Source organism: Accipiter gentilis, chromosome 9 (genome assembly GCF_929443795.1).
Source record: "Accipiter gentilis chromosome 9, bAccGen1.1, whole genome shotgun sequence".
Lineage (NCBI taxonomy): Eukaryota > Metazoa > Chordata > Aves > Accipitriformes > Accipitridae > Astur > Astur gentilis.
In genome coordinates, this window is record NC_064888.1 from 2,823,653 (window position 1) to 2,839,518 (window position 15,866).

The window sequence follows — 15,866 nt, forward strand, 5'->3', positions numbered from 1 at the left end:
TAGGAGACAGCACAACTGGAAAAGCTTTTATCTGAAAACGTGTGCATGAACTTTTTCAGTTCCTACTCTTTATCTAATAACTGAAAGGAAAAGGAAGAAGTCTTTAGAGGCTGTTTGAGATAGATTATACATCAACAAGTTTGCACTACTGTCAAAAATTCTTTGAGATGGAAGGCTTTTTACCTTGAATATGCTCACACAAGTGCACTCACACCCTGTATCCCAATGTTCTGTCCCCAAGTGGAAGATACATGGTTTAAGAAGTCCTCAGCTGCTTTCAAACTCAGATTCCCAAATGCTTTCCACTCAAGATTACAAGGCAAAAGGGAAAATGCATACAGACAAAACTTCTTGGAGATCCACTAATTGCTTCTAGTGGCTCTCCAAAAATGTGCAACAAGAAATGTTCTTCAGAAAAGTGTGATAATTTTCAACAGCCAATGCCCTAAAGACATATATTGCTGGAGGTAATGAAGATAATGTAATATCCTTCCTGTAGGCAAAAGAAAAGCATTCCCAATCCATTAAGAGCCTCAGGACAAGCGGAAGTTCACATACAAAGTGAGACTGCCTCTGCACTGTGAGAGGACCAAGAGGCCTTACCACGTTGATTCTGCTGAAAAGAAAGCGAAAAGCGTGATCGTGTTGATAAGAGTCGTTGAGAGAGACATTCCAACCATGTCTCAAGGATGCATGACAGTGCGTTAAGAATGAATCGTGGCTCAGAGTTAACTCCAAGGTGAGAACATATATGCAAAGCCAAATGCAAAAGTGAGATTTTTAAGTAGCAAAAAAGTAAATAAATCACTGCACTGCCTCACGACCTGTTTCATTCTCAGCTGAGAACAGCTTTACTGTTCTATTGTCCACACTGCAAACTAAGGATTAAATGCACCCCCAAGGATTTTTTTTTTTTCCAGTCAAATTCCCTGCATTAACCCCCCCAAATTAGTATTTTCTTAGGAACAGATAATCTGCCAAATAATTATATAAGTTGTAGTAAATGCAGCAACATGTTCTTTAGACATGATCCCCCACGCTCCACCAATAAGAGCTGTTTCTTCTCATTATTTTATCCAGACTCCTAACTCACTTATACTGTAAATCACTAAGGATGACTAAGTTGTTAATTCCAATAAAACTTGTGTTTCCTCTTCTTGGTGAAGACCTCCTATTGTTCATAGAAAATACTTCCTGTCAAGAAATTCTTTCCACTGAGGAAAGACCTCCCAAAGCTCTGCCTACCCTAAAGTTAACAAGGTCCTTCACCACACTGCAGGGTAAACTCCAAGTTTGTTCTAAAAAATTTTAGCATAGCATGAAGAACTCTCTGACAACCCAATTCTACTGATAACTCTATAGAAATTCTTAAGGCCATGCTGGGAGCACGTATAGCCTTCGATGATGAATGCTCTACCACAATTTCAAAAACAAGGAAAACCAGTGATATATCTAAAATAAAATCTGACATGCTTCAAATTTAGGAAAATTTAACTTGTGTGTCACAAGATTTCAAATACAGTCTTTACTAGAAAATTTAAAATACTGATCCTGTCATTCTGCCAGTGTTTTTTTTCCCCCCCTAAATGCATGTAATCATGATCAGAACAAAAACATATTGGTGTTCCTCAAAAACAAGCACAAGTACTTCTTGCACATACCTCTTGAGAACACTAACCAGATACACTGTCACTTTAATGCGTGTATGAATTCACCAAGTCACTAACATGATGACCGTAGTATAGGGGGTTAAAAAGACCTAAACCAAGATGAGGACCTTGCTTTGTCAAAAGTTTCACAAAAGGCAAAGCTTCAAAGACCTTCTGGTCCATCAAGCTTTATCTTTGTAACCTCCAAAGAGATGAGCGCCAAATACAAACAAAAGAATTGGGGGGGACAGATGGGGACGAGACAGGACACAAATACAATAAAGCAATTCACTGAGGTAGAGATTAATCCAAGTAATCACGGTTTAAAAGATACTTCATTTGTAGGAGAGCAACTGAATACTTAACTGGGGAATAACATCTGAATTTCAGCATTACAGCAGTCAACATAGCTTTTGATACCCTACGTAAATTGCTTTTAACTGTTAGTCTGCTCTCCTCCAACTATAAATAAAAAAGGTGCTTACGTATTCTTTGCTTCTCATTTTGTGGTATATTGAACTATCTTCTACAAGTCTATTAAGTGTTCTCAGCTTCTACCACTAGCTTTATTCATGAAGCCTTAAAAAGTCTTTTGAGGAAAATGACTGTTCATACAAAAAAATGCCATGGAAAAACTAAGAAGGGCAACAACAAATAATGACTCTATACTTTTTTAAGGAAAAGGCTACATTGATGTATGTACGTCTTCTAGTCGTTGCTGCATTTTTATATGCATTGATGACTATGTGCATTTCTATGAGCTTAATAAAACTTGACTAGAATATTTGTTTAGAGTGAAAAAACATATTCCTGACTTACCTCCAGTGGGCAATAACGAAATATCACAATGTTGCTTGGTTTTGAACCCTTTTTCTACCCTAAAACTTAATTTCTTTCCAGATCAAGTCGAATAGTAATACTGAGCTATTTATAAACTGCTGCCAGAGTTTATTTGTTATTTTTGCAGTTTATAAAATGCTTTAGGATACTTCAGGTCAAAAGGTACAATATTACTTTAATTTTTATTATTTTTACTTTTGTGGGAATAAAGTTAGAAACTATACTCAAAAATACATGTAACATATATTATGTTGCTTTCCCTGTCTCTTTTAGCTTTTCACCTTCTACTCTTCCAGAAAGATTCCTGAATCTCCTGATTTAACTACTCTGGGGCACTACATATGTGCAAGCCTCTTCACTCATCTTTTGGTTCCTTTTGTACTTCTCTTAATTTTACATGTCTCTTTCTCCCATTTTCCGCAGAACTGAGTTACATAGTACACCATTAATGCCATAATCACTACTCATTCAACACAATTAGCTCTACCTTGTACACCGGAGGCTCATCACTGCCCCTGTTCAACTGTCACCAACTACCTTGTTAACATGAAGAAACTCCTCCGAGTATTATGTAACTTTAAATGTTTCCTGTAATTTGTCAAGCATGCTAAAGATTCTTATGTTTGTAATTAAATAATAAAGGATATTTGAATACCAATGGACTAGATTGTTCTTTTTGTCTTTAACCAACTTAAATCTAGAACAACCCACCACAACTAGTTTATTTCAAGTTCCATATGCTCAGGCAAGTCTTAACTCATACAAGTTCATTTAGGAGATTGTTTTGATAAACTGGGCCTCAACCAAAACAGAAATGGAAACTAAATTAAACAAACACTCTGAGGCAAAGACAGCACATGTGTAAGGGAGAATTCTGCACAGTAACATTTCAGAAAATTTCCTCTCCAGTAAAGGTGTCAGGCTTGATGCAGAGTCCCATTAAGCTTTCTCTCACTGCTTTGGGTCACAGTAAAGACAGCTGAAGAAATAAGTTAATGATTCCCTCTCTAGACCTCAGTGTGCAGAGCCCTGGTTACAACCAAAGAAAAGATACTGTATTTGGATTACACTTGTGCTCTGGCAACCCGAGTTAGCTGAAGAGTCCACTAAATAGAAACTGCCTATAGACATGACCTGTGTCTCATTGACAGTTTCTCAAAAAAAAGGTACCATCCATACCAGCACCAGACTTAATTTGCCGGAATAACAGCAAAGTGGCCTTTGATAGCTGAAGAAAGGTCCTTCCACAAGCCCAAACATAACGGCAGGTGAAATATTTAAATGTAAACTACTTTCTGAAACCTCTCCCTTAGCACCATTTGCTGAAATGTTAGCAACAGAAGGCTTTCCAGCAGTACCACACAAGTACAGAAATATAAAAGAAAACTACCTGAAAAGCAGAATAGGACAAGCGAAGAACTGACTAAAACCCAACCATTTTACTGCCTTGTCCCTACCTCTTTCTTCATGCAGACGGAAGAAAATGTCAGTACGAAGACAAAAATATATTTTAGCAGTAGACAGAGGTGTTATATGTTAGATTTATGTTGCCTGTAAAATTTCCAAGTATCTATCTCTTTCTGCATGAACATTTCTTTTTTCCTTTCCTCCCTAACTCCTGAACATAAATAATAAAAAGGTAAATACAACAATATAATAAACTGTCATTAGAATACTCAAGACTTCAGGCCCTTTTCGTCTATAAAGCAAAGGTAAGATCCAAACATATGCACGAATACATCCTCATTTATTTTCTTATTACTCATTATTCAAATATTTTATGAAACAATTATCCATTGCTCATTTGAATGATTTTTCTGTAAGACTAAATAACACATGGTTTTGTGATACAAATACCCAAGCATAGTCGGGTGACCTTTGTTTCCCCTAGCCGCAAAAATCTTAAGATTCTTCCTGTTGTCAGAATCAAAACTTTCACCTCTTTGCCTCTGACTGGTTAACTGAGATGGAAATCTATCCCAGGAGATACAGCATATTTCTTCCAAGATGCATGCCCTCTATTATTTAAATCAGCATAAGCTAAAAAGACTCAATATGCTAACAAAATACAAACCACATAGCTCTCACTTAGCACTTAATAAATATTAGTGGAGCAGGAGAGGAAACAGACTTCTTTCCAGCAGTATAATCACGTAGTTGCAATGCCAGAAATTCTTTCATTTCAATGTAATTTTTACTTCCTTGAAGAAGTAGGACATCTGACAAATAAAACATTAAATGATTGGTTTTGAATGAGAAACAAAACCACACTTTGTTTAACATTTCTTGAAAGAGTTCAAAATAGAGGCAGTCCCCTACAAAAATTAGGTATTTATCCTTTTACAAAAGCAGCTGTGCTTTAAGCACATTGTTCTGATGCAACACCTGGATTGGTTATACATGCCACAGATTTACCTTTCTATAAATCAAATGTCAATCATTCTGAGCATAAATTAATTTGATAATACATGAAAGCCAGAATTCACCTCTAGAAAGTTACAAAGAACAACAACTCAGATATGTAATAAATACTGTATCACAAATACTTACAAAAAAAAAATCATGATATAAGGGGGGGTACACGGGGGGACGACCACCAACAAATCCACAGATAATAAAAGAAAATGAAAGATCGGTGCCAACAAAACATACCTTCAGAATTTAATCCATCTCAGGATCAGCCCCCTTCACAAAACTTGCCTCCGCAGAAAGTATGGCAATTAATTTTATACCTAACATTAATATCAACCACTTTCTTCGGCAATACAGAAAGTATACAGCAGTACAGGTTTCTGGAATATGTATTTTTTGCACTAAGAAGCAGTTAATCTATATTCTAGTTCATTCCCAACTATCATTATTATTAACTACTGGTACAGAATTAAAGATGTGCATGGTGCTTGAGCACTTACAATCAAATCTAAGATGAGAATAATGGAGGAGTCAACAGTAACACATTGAGGGTTAGCTATAGCTGAATAAAATCTCACATGCGGAATGTTAATGCACATTACCTAGAAGCATAAATGAACACTTCAGCACCAAAAGAAGATCTTCTCCAGAGTTGAAAGGAAACAAGACAGAGAGATACAAGCATATGCTTACTCAGTAATATAAATTCAATTCACTGTATTACCAGAAATAAAGTAGCTCACATCATCCATACAAACTTCAATATTAATTTTCACACATCCACCATTAATAGTACCTACTTTGTTTTCTGCAGGACACAGTATTGTGTTACAAATTGCATGTGACAAATCCAGAAACAGTGAAACTTTATCCTCTCAACACTAGAGAATTCAGCATGTCCAATTTCTCTTAAAAAGGTAATCTCTTCTTGAGACAAGAAAAAAAATGTCATGATCATGAGCTGTCCTTTCGTTCACAGGGATAAGAGCAAAAAAGACTATCTTAGATCCTCAACCCCGCAATCAGTGCGGCAATTTTTTATTCCCCTGCAAAGTACTGAACAGAAGGTCAATGATACTAGCAATAACCAAAGGAGTACTAAAACATACCAATGCATAGGACAAGATTCTAATTGCACTTTGTGAAAATCCCAAATACTATCACTGACTTTGGTTAGGGTTTGCACCAAAAGGTGTTACTGACTTTCCAGAAAAAACAGTTTTCCTCTCTAGATATTTAACTGAGCCAGATCAGCACTGCAAAATAAACGCACAAAACCATTCAACCATGTATAACAGCATACATGGTTAGTTAACTGGAACAACAGAGTAATCAACAAATTCAGTATTTGCTAACTTAATGACACAAATTGGTTAGTACCATAAAGAAAATCCAAATTAAAACATAGAAAGAATGAGTATGTAACAAAAATGGGAAATAGTGTAAAGCTGCATATCTTTGTTGTCAATCCTGAGAAGACTTCTCCTCAAAAGGGAAAAAAAGTGCTTTATCATGGAAGAAATTTTCCTGATGTCCATGTGGAAAAAAAAAAAAAGTATTTAAAAGTCATCCAACTTTTTAAATACTCAGCTTATGACAATATCTTAATTCTAGCACTTTGAAAGCCTTCCCAGAGCAAGTAAAAGGTCCATCTCCCAATTTAAAGAGAGGATGAAATGTACTGAAGAAAGTGGGTGAGAGCCTAAGGCACCTTACATGATGCACAACCACCAGCTCCTCCCACCTCACACAAATAAACACATCAGATGTGTTTAAAGAATTCTTTTCAAATATTGGCTTTTCAGAAAGAAGAAGTCCCATTTCAGAACTTGTCATGAGTTAAGTCTCTCAGTATTCTTGGAATCCTTCTCCAACCCAACAGCCTCCCTCCAACTTTTGGTACAGGATAACACCAATTCAGTGCTAAATGGTATGCAAACCTCACAGCACACCTGCACACAGGGGAAAAAAAGATAAAGTCTTTTCAGAAAAGACTTTGGTTTTATACTTTACAATTAATTGGATGACTCATTTTTTCCCCACAGGCTTTCCAAGAGTTGACATGTTGACAACTGCTGTTTCCTGGAATTAAAATACAGCAGACTAAATCAGAGACACCCTCGTAGAGAAAACTACCTTAATGATTACCAGAAAGCAAGGTACAGCCTTTCATACACCCTCATTCAAGACAGGAAACAATCACAGAACACAGATGCATAAGTTTTTATCTACCATGAACAAAAAATGCATTGGGCTCACAGAGTTACACAGCATACAATATACCTTAATGTTTTCAGTGTTATTGTAAAACCTTTAGTCTACTCTTGTCCTTCTTCCACTGAACAGCACTTGTAAAAAATAATACCCCGAGTAAAAGGACTACTTCACCACTCTATCACTTATGCTTTAAGCATAAGGATAATACATAATAGTTGAGTACAAATACTGACCAAAACACTCCTCTAAACTGAACTGTATACCCCTTGCTTCCACTGGTAAGCAGCTGGTCCCAAAAGTGCTCCTAAAAGCTCCCTATTGCTTAATGCAGTCCTTCTTCTCAAAAAAAGCCAAACATTCTAACTCGAAAACCTGAAAATTTGGCAAGCTAGGAAAACAGATACTTCTTAATATATTGTTTTCTATTGTTGCCTCATGGATTGATATTACAGATTTTATGGAACACAACATTAGGCCTTGAAACGACAAGGCCACTGAGCTTACCACCTGCAAAAGGAAAACACCACCTCTTAACACAGACAACTTGATAAGAAAAAAAAACACCAATGTTAGTAGTTTTTAGCAGCCTGACTGGCCCGGCCCTGCCCGCCCACGCTGTTTTCCCCGCAGCACCGGGCAGCTCGGCACTCAGAAAAGCCTCAGCCAGGAACGGTGTAATTCTTCTTCCAGAAGATGAAAACGCACGTTTGACAATCTACCTTAAAAGCTAGACAGAGAAAAGTGCAACGAAACCTACCGGCCAGCACCCGTGCCGCACACCTCCCGGACAACTCGAAGCCTTCCGCCACGCCACAACCGCGGGAAGGCCGTGGAACCTTCCAGAAGAATCTGGGCGGGGCGCTGCCGGGGGGAGCAGAAGCGCAAAATGGCGGCCGGGGAGGGGGTGGGGGGTGGAGCAGAGGCGCGAAATGGCGGCCGCGAGGAGGGGCGCACGCTCCGCCCTATCGCACGCAGCCACTTCGCGGCTTGGTCTGTACCCGGGGGAGCGGGTGCCCAGCCCCTCAGCGCCGACATGGGACCGAGCCTGAGGGATGGGTGCCCGGGCCTCGGCAGCCAGCCGTCCCCCGCCCGGGCTGGGGCGGCGGGAAGGCGCCCAGCGGGCGGCTGAGGCAGCCGCTTCGCCGCCGGGAAGCGCGGGGACGCTCCTGTACCGGAGCGCGGCAGCGCCCGGCCCGGCCCGGCCCGGCCCTTGCGATACCGACGGCCGGGTCAGAAGGGCCCGTGGCTGGAGAGCTGAAAAGAGCCTTTTCATTGAAAAAGTAGCTTCGTGAAAAGCCTGTTTAAACACCGTGATTTCCTACTGCCAATGGTTTTGTTTTCTTCTCGAGGAATACATACAGGATGGGCATAAGGTCTGGGTATATGCCAACTCTATGCAAAAAACTTTCCATAGTGAACTGAAATTTTAAGTTGAAATTTAAGGCTGTAAACACTCTCAGCAAGCTTTTTCTGAAATGCTCAAGCCAATTGTATTTGCAATGGCTGTAAAGCAATCCATTATTCACTCATAATGAAGCACGTGTATGTATACTAGATAACGAAGTTGTCTTGTAAAAGCAAAATAAATGTTACACTGCTCCAGTGGTAAAAATCTCATTTGTGCCACAGGCACACCGTATATATATTCTTAGGCATTAGATTATGTCATTACTGCATTATAGTATATTCTTGTGCATTCACTATAGGCTACATTTCAAATATCTTGTAAAAATGTAATTAATCTTCTTGTTTGTTTTTACCTTTCCTTTATCCCTTAAATGAATAGCTAAGTAATTTTTCTCAGGTTTATTGGTTTTTCTTCCCTTTGTGAACGGTGTCATGAGCTGCACTCTGCAGTTGCTGTGAAAGCCATCCATAGTGAATTCCAACTGCAGTGGAGCTGGAGGTAGTTTCCTAGCTACTGTAGTTTATATGGAATAAATGTACCAACATAAAATGTTTTTGTGTTGGTGGAAGTCTTTATTTCACGTTAATTGAGTTTAAAGGTTCATAAAACATTTTATAAGAAACCCTTGACTCATTTTAGCAATGTGATCTTTGGTCTAGGAAAGGTAAAATTGATCACAAAGGAAAACACTTAAAACCGTTGATAAGCCTTGCAATCAAAACTTACGTATAAAATCATCCAGATTTCCAAACTACAGATTTCAATGCAGTCTGAGGCATTGTGTGGGCTCACCCTGAAGCATGTGGATAGAATTCAAAGTGTAGGATTGTGATCCTACTGCATTCACTGACAAAACTCTTATGGAGACTATATCTCATTTACAGTACGCACTGGCCTTGAAAAAGGGCAAAAGAATTCACTATTAATCACCGCAAAGCGATGCAGAGATGAGAAACAATCCTAACACACAGTAGACATCCATCCAACAGAGTATGAGATGTGGGGGTTACTAATACGTTTCAAAGGAAACAAATCTCTTGTGCAAGGAAGTCTAGAATTATAACCTATAAATGATTCCTAATAAAGGGCCAACAGGGTAGATGTTGATTAAGCTAAAACTCAGAACGGTGATCTGAACGTCCCACCACAACAGTACACAAGATATGGCTACTACTGTCTGTCTGTCCCTTTACTGGACCGGTTGGGTAAAAAGAGAGAGCTGATAGTGGTGTGACTGAGGACAGTTCATTAAAAGAAAACGGGCCTAGCTACTTTAATTCTGTCCTACTGAGTCTAGCAAGGAGATTCCTTGTGTCTAGCAAGACCAGCCTGTGTTTTTGAGAAGATGAAAGTTTTAGAAATTTGCAATGAACTCAGTATTTTGAATACTGGGCTGACAGTTACTATAAAGCTGTTTAATGTAACAATGTTAAAATGTGAGCTATGTGATCTCCTTGGAAGTAACTATGTTGACATTATTGCATATTGCTTGAGTTTGCTGTTCAGTTTCTTTTAAAGAGCTTCTACAGAAGATGAATTACACCACCCTAATGAATTACACTTATCCTAACAGTATGTGCCTTTTGTCTCAGGCAAGCTGTCAAAACCAAAAACACCGAACTGTTAAAAAAAGATCACTTGCTTTCCTTGTGATCAGAAATTCTAGTCCATGACTTCCCACAGTATGTTTTCTTGATAATTTCTGTGCCCTTTTTTTTTTTTTTTTTTTAAGGAGAGTTCAGCCACTATTCTTTTAATTTTATTTATGCTATTAAGTCTGTATTATGAAAGGATTTGTCCTACTTTTTGTTTTCTTGCCTCAAATACAAGATAATAGATAGCTTCTTTAAGTATTGTTCACAAATTGCATTTCAGAACAAGAACATTTCAGTTATTTCAATGTATTCAAGAATTCACATTATTAACACAGTCTTGTAAAAAAAGCATCACCCTGCCAACGGGGAGGAAAAACACTAGGTTCAAAAGTCATTTGGCAGTGGTAAAATACCCAGAAGGATTCCTAGAGGGGTGATTAAATTGAGCCAACAAACATGTTGCCTGATCCTCTAGAAAACACTCTTAAAATCATAGAATGCTTTGGGTTGGAAGGGACCTTAAAGATCACCTAGTTCCAACCCCCTGCCATGGGCAGGGACACCTTCCACCAGACCAGGTTGCTCTCAAAGCCCCATCCAGCCTGGCCTTGAAAGCTTCCAGGGATGGGACATTCACAACTTCTCTGGGCAACCTGTTTCAGTGTCTCACTACCCTCACAGTGAAGAACTTCTTCCTTACATCTATAATCTAAATCTACCCTCTTTCAGTGTAAAGCCATTACCCCTTGTCCTATCACTACATGCCCCTGTAAAAAGTCCCTCTCCGGCTGTCCTGTAGGCCCCCTTTAGGTGCTGGAAGGCTGCTCTAAGGTCTCCCCGGAGCCTCCTCTTCTCCAGGCTGAACAACCCCAACTCTCCCAGCCTGTCTTCATAAGGAGAGGTACTCCACTCTGATCATCTTTGTGGCCCTCCTCTGGACCCACTCCAACAGGTCCATGGCCTTCTTAACTTGGGGGCCCCAGAGCTGAACACAGTAGTCTAGGTGGGGTCTCACCAGAGCAGAGTAGAGGGGAAGAATCACTTCCCTAAACTTGCTGGTCACAATTCTTTTTATGCAACCCAGGATACGGCTGTCTTTCTGGGCTGCAAGCACACATTGCAGAGTCATACCTAATGTTTCATCTACCTATATCCCCAAGTCCTTTTCTGTAGGGCTGCTCCCAATCAATTCATCCTCCAGTCTGTACTGGTATTGGCAATTGCCCCAACCCAGGTGCAGGACTTTGCCCTTGGTCTTGTTGAACTTGATGAGATTCACATGGGTCCACTCCTCAAGGCTGCCAAGGTCCCTCTGGATGGCATCCCCTCCCTCAAGCACATCAGCTGCACCAACTTGATATCATCCACAGACTTGCTGAGGATGCACTCAATCCCACTGTCAATGTCATTAATAAAGCTATTGAACAGTACCAGTCTCAATACGGACCCGTGAAAGACACCACTTGTTACTGATCTCCATTTGGACAGTAAGCCGTTGACTCTTAAGTCTTTGGATGCAGCCACCCAGCCAATTCCTTACCCATCAAATAGTCCATTCATCAAACTCTTATCTCTCCAATTTAGCAATAAGGATGTTGTATGGGACCCTGTCCAAGGCCTTACAGAAATCAGGACAGGTGATATCTGTTGCTCTTCCCTTATTCACCACCACAGTCACTCCATCGTAGAAGGCCACCAGATTAGTCAGGCACAATTTGCCCTTTGTGAACCCATGTTGGCTGACTCTAATCACCTCCCTGTCATCCATGTGCCCCCAAGTTCTCTTAGCCTGTGGAATAACAACTTACAACAAAACTTTATCTTTTAGGCTAGAAATACAGGTTCCAAAAGCAGTGAAATTAATGCAAACCTATTCTCTATGCATGCATGCACTTATATATATATATACACACACGTTATACATATAGATATGTTTCTCTGTCCTCAAGAACTGGAGATCCCATTGCCCAATTTGACCTAACGGGGGCCAGATCATTTGACAGAAGGATAGCATCCTCTGATAGATGCACTTCTGACAGTTTGCATAGAGGGTCACATAGAACAAAGAATATTCAGCACCTCTACTAACAGGAATAAACCTCCCCCTTCACCAGATATCCCAGCATCCATGTTCCAAGGGAAACAAAAAAAAAAAACAAACCAACAAACCCTAACAAGTACATGCACTCACAAAGCTACTTGGTATTTAAGAACCACAAGCTTTAGTAAACTTATGTTAACATTTTGATGACATGTGCCTTTTTTAGCACATTCAGAATTATTCTATTATAGGTGACTGTCTCATTACAGGTCAGTACTAGCAAAAATATGAGACTTTGGGGGTTGTAAGATGGAATCACAATTATTACAATTTCTAATATTCTGACAAACTTCTAAATCTGGTTTCTGCAGTAATACAAGAAAAAAGTCACTGCCACTGCACTTGTATCAGCTGTCTTTACACTATCAGAAAATAGGTTAACTGGGTGTGTTATGAGGAGGAGTCCATGTTGAACCAAGACAATTTCCCTTTTGGAGTTCACATAACTTACAGTACACCCAGACTCACCATACTAGGTGGCTGACATTTCTAGCTGCTGAAATATGCCCCTCAGACATAGAAGGTCTGATAAATCTTTGCATTGTTTATCTTTTGTTCCCTTGCTTCACACTTATGCAATAAAGGCTGTGATTAAGAGGATTAATGAAAATGTCACCATTTATCACCTGAAGCTCAATCAGTAATAGGAAAGTTGGGCCTTATTTGATTAATTACATAAAGGTGCAAAAAATTCACACATTATGAATTCAGATGTTCCAGCTGCAAGATGCTGGAATTCTGTGAGGCCCAAAATAGCAAGCTTCAAAGTCTTAAAGTTTACATACACTCAGAAGTACGTGCTTGACTTTAAGGTAATTTTATTGAATTAAATTTTCTTAATGCACTTATTTTGACCACATTAGCATCCATCTACCAGCTCCAATACATGAAGAACAAGTTACTTTGTTCAAAGGCCTCCTTCCACCTGCCTGCCACCTCTCAATTACTGTTGCCAGGCTTCTTCTATTAGAATTTAAAGCATTTGTGCAGTTTTCCTGTGCTGCCTTTCATTTTAGAAATAATTCCACACATCCCCAACAATGCCATTACCATCTTTAGGCTTCCCTTTTGCATGCTATCTGCAAATAAACAACCAAACAGAGCAAAGGCTGACAACACAGGGTTTGTAGGCTGTAACGAGTAAGGCTGTCTATGCCGACCATTGACAGTTGTCACATCATCTTGACAGGCAGGTCAGTTTGCTGAAGGACTGTCGGAGCCTTCAGCACAGAAATGAATTCTAGCTGAAATGGGAAAGCAGGGGTTTAGACCTAACTCTTGGGCTTACTAGCATTAAATTTGTGTTTCAGACATTAAAAGTGATTTTTTTAAAAAGTTGCAGAAAAAAATTATCTGTAAATAAAATGAGCAAGCGCATTTATTTGTTTTGTAGTTAGATCAGTATTGCTTGCTACAGACCTATCTAATCACAGATTTGGCAAAATTAGCAAAGTCAGCAGTTGGATTGCTAAAATGGATCCACTAAGATCTTTGGATTTAACTGAACTGCAGCTATGAAGAACCTACAAGAAAGGAACTTCTGCTGCCCAGATCTCATGCATGTGCTGTTAACTAAACCCTGCCTGAACAGGCAGGCTGCACATTGGTCTCTCTTGAAAGTGAAAAAGTCAGACAAAAACAGGGGAGTGCTGAATGGGAATTCTGTATCACACAAACTGAGGATGCATAGAAATTGGCAAACTGAAGGTGGTTTTCATCTCAAAAATAAAGCATTGTGTTAATTAGCTAAATAAGAGTAAAAAAAATAAAGAAATGTCTGTGATGAGAGGAGAGTTAATTTGTCAAGGATAGACTGATTCTAGAAATTAGTGTGGTAATGTAATGAAAATCCACTTCCCATTCATAAATATTATTCATGCTTAGAATTGCTCATCTTATTTACAAAAAATGTCCTCCTAGTGTGCTGACAGGTACATTTTATTCCCAAAATGCTGGCCAATATTCTGCATGTATATCTCTATATGCTAACTCCCTCATGTTTCATACTTAGATATATGCTCTTTCAAGCAGAAAACCACACTTAAGTTCTGTGTCCACAGATCGCATTGTACAACAGGATCCTGCATCCTAGTGACAGCTGCTGTGTAAGTTTATGTACATGACTAATAGAAGTTAAACTGTAATGCAAAAATAGGGATGATGATATACTCTTCAACTTAGGGTCTTTAATTGCTACTTTGACACAGATGTGATTATATGATGATACTACTGAAAGTATATTATAGGTTAAATAAGAATAGTAACAACAGAAGTGCCAGCAAAAAAATGACAAGACCTAGACTTGGGTCTTACGCCTGGGGATGAAATTCCTTAGTATTGAACTATCTGAAACTAAAAAGTTCTACATAACAGGATTCATGTTTCTTGTCTTCTGATTATGCTCCTAAGAACAACACTGAAAGATTCTGCTCTCTTCTGGAAGTTAATAAAGATGTTCCGGTAATCTGTCAGTTTGACCTCTACACATGCAGTTGTTGTGGAGTTTTGCCAGTGCCAGTAGTTTTGTTTTTCAATAGCTTGGTAAAATCAATACCGAAGAACTAGCAATGAAGCATTAAAATGTTATTTTTATTGTTTACCAGTCTGGGATGAAAACCCATAGAAATGGGTACAGTGCTGAGAATACTCAATTCCCTATTGTCTTTGAAGGTGGTAGCACGAAATCAGAATCTTCCAGCTGATAGTAGTTTGTATATGCAGTATTTTAATATGTAAAGCAAAATTCATTAATGGATTGCTAAATTACATTTTAGATTAAGCTGCTATCTGCCAGGAAACTATGTAAGTGTTACCTTGGAAGGCAAATCTGGGGTGTTTTGTTGGTTTTCAGAATTCAAGTAGATTTTTCCCCATGATCCTTACCTCTGAGTAAAAGTAATGTGAAGGAGTGTAGTCCTTATGTACTGGATGTTCAGAGGGTAAAATAATAGCCATCACAGGCTGCTTGAAGGTTGGTTGTTGTAGACTAGACTCAGGAAAGCACAAGAGTGAGATGATTTTTTTAGGGTTTTTTTTGCCTGCATCTGTCAGAGCTATGGTGAGTTGCTCTCAGAACCCAATATTCTGGGTCAGTATATTTAAAATTTGACAGAGAAAGATGTAGCAAATTACATACAAAATCAGACAAAGTGGCAAAAAAGAGCTATCATCTTTTTTATATATGTCAATAAAACAGATCAAACTAGTGAGAGTTTTCCCATTCTACTTGAAGAGAAATATTTACTGTTTGTATAGAAAATGAAAAGCAACTTATACAATTAAGTTGCAGATTCTGTACTGGAACTGACTTTTGGCAGAGCTGTCTTCCACAAGAGGCAGCTGTAGAAAGCTTTAGTTCAAGAGCCAGTGGCCCTGTGCTTTGCTTGAGAGAAAGGAAGAGTTTTCTTGTAGCATGCTTATTAAGTTATTGTAAATATAGATTCATTTTGATCACCAAATACTTAGAATTATTTCCACTGTGCTGGGTTTTGCAAACATTCTGATTAATATGTTTAACCATGTAAACATTCCATTTGTACCATATGTACATTCTTCCACGTTGTTTGCCGAAATGGCATTGTAATTGTAGTAGCATTGAATGAAAAATAAATTTGTATCTATGTATATCTCAAACCTCATTTTCT

General features: G+C 38.8%; 1 protein-coding gene across 4 annotated transcripts in view; it reads right to left on the minus strand.

Annotated features, from left to right (window-relative positions):
* CTNNA3 (catenin alpha 3) overlaps positions 1–15,866 on the minus strand; it is a 502,927-nt gene that overhangs the window by 182,309 nt on the left and 304,752 nt on the right. The window lies entirely within an intron of this gene.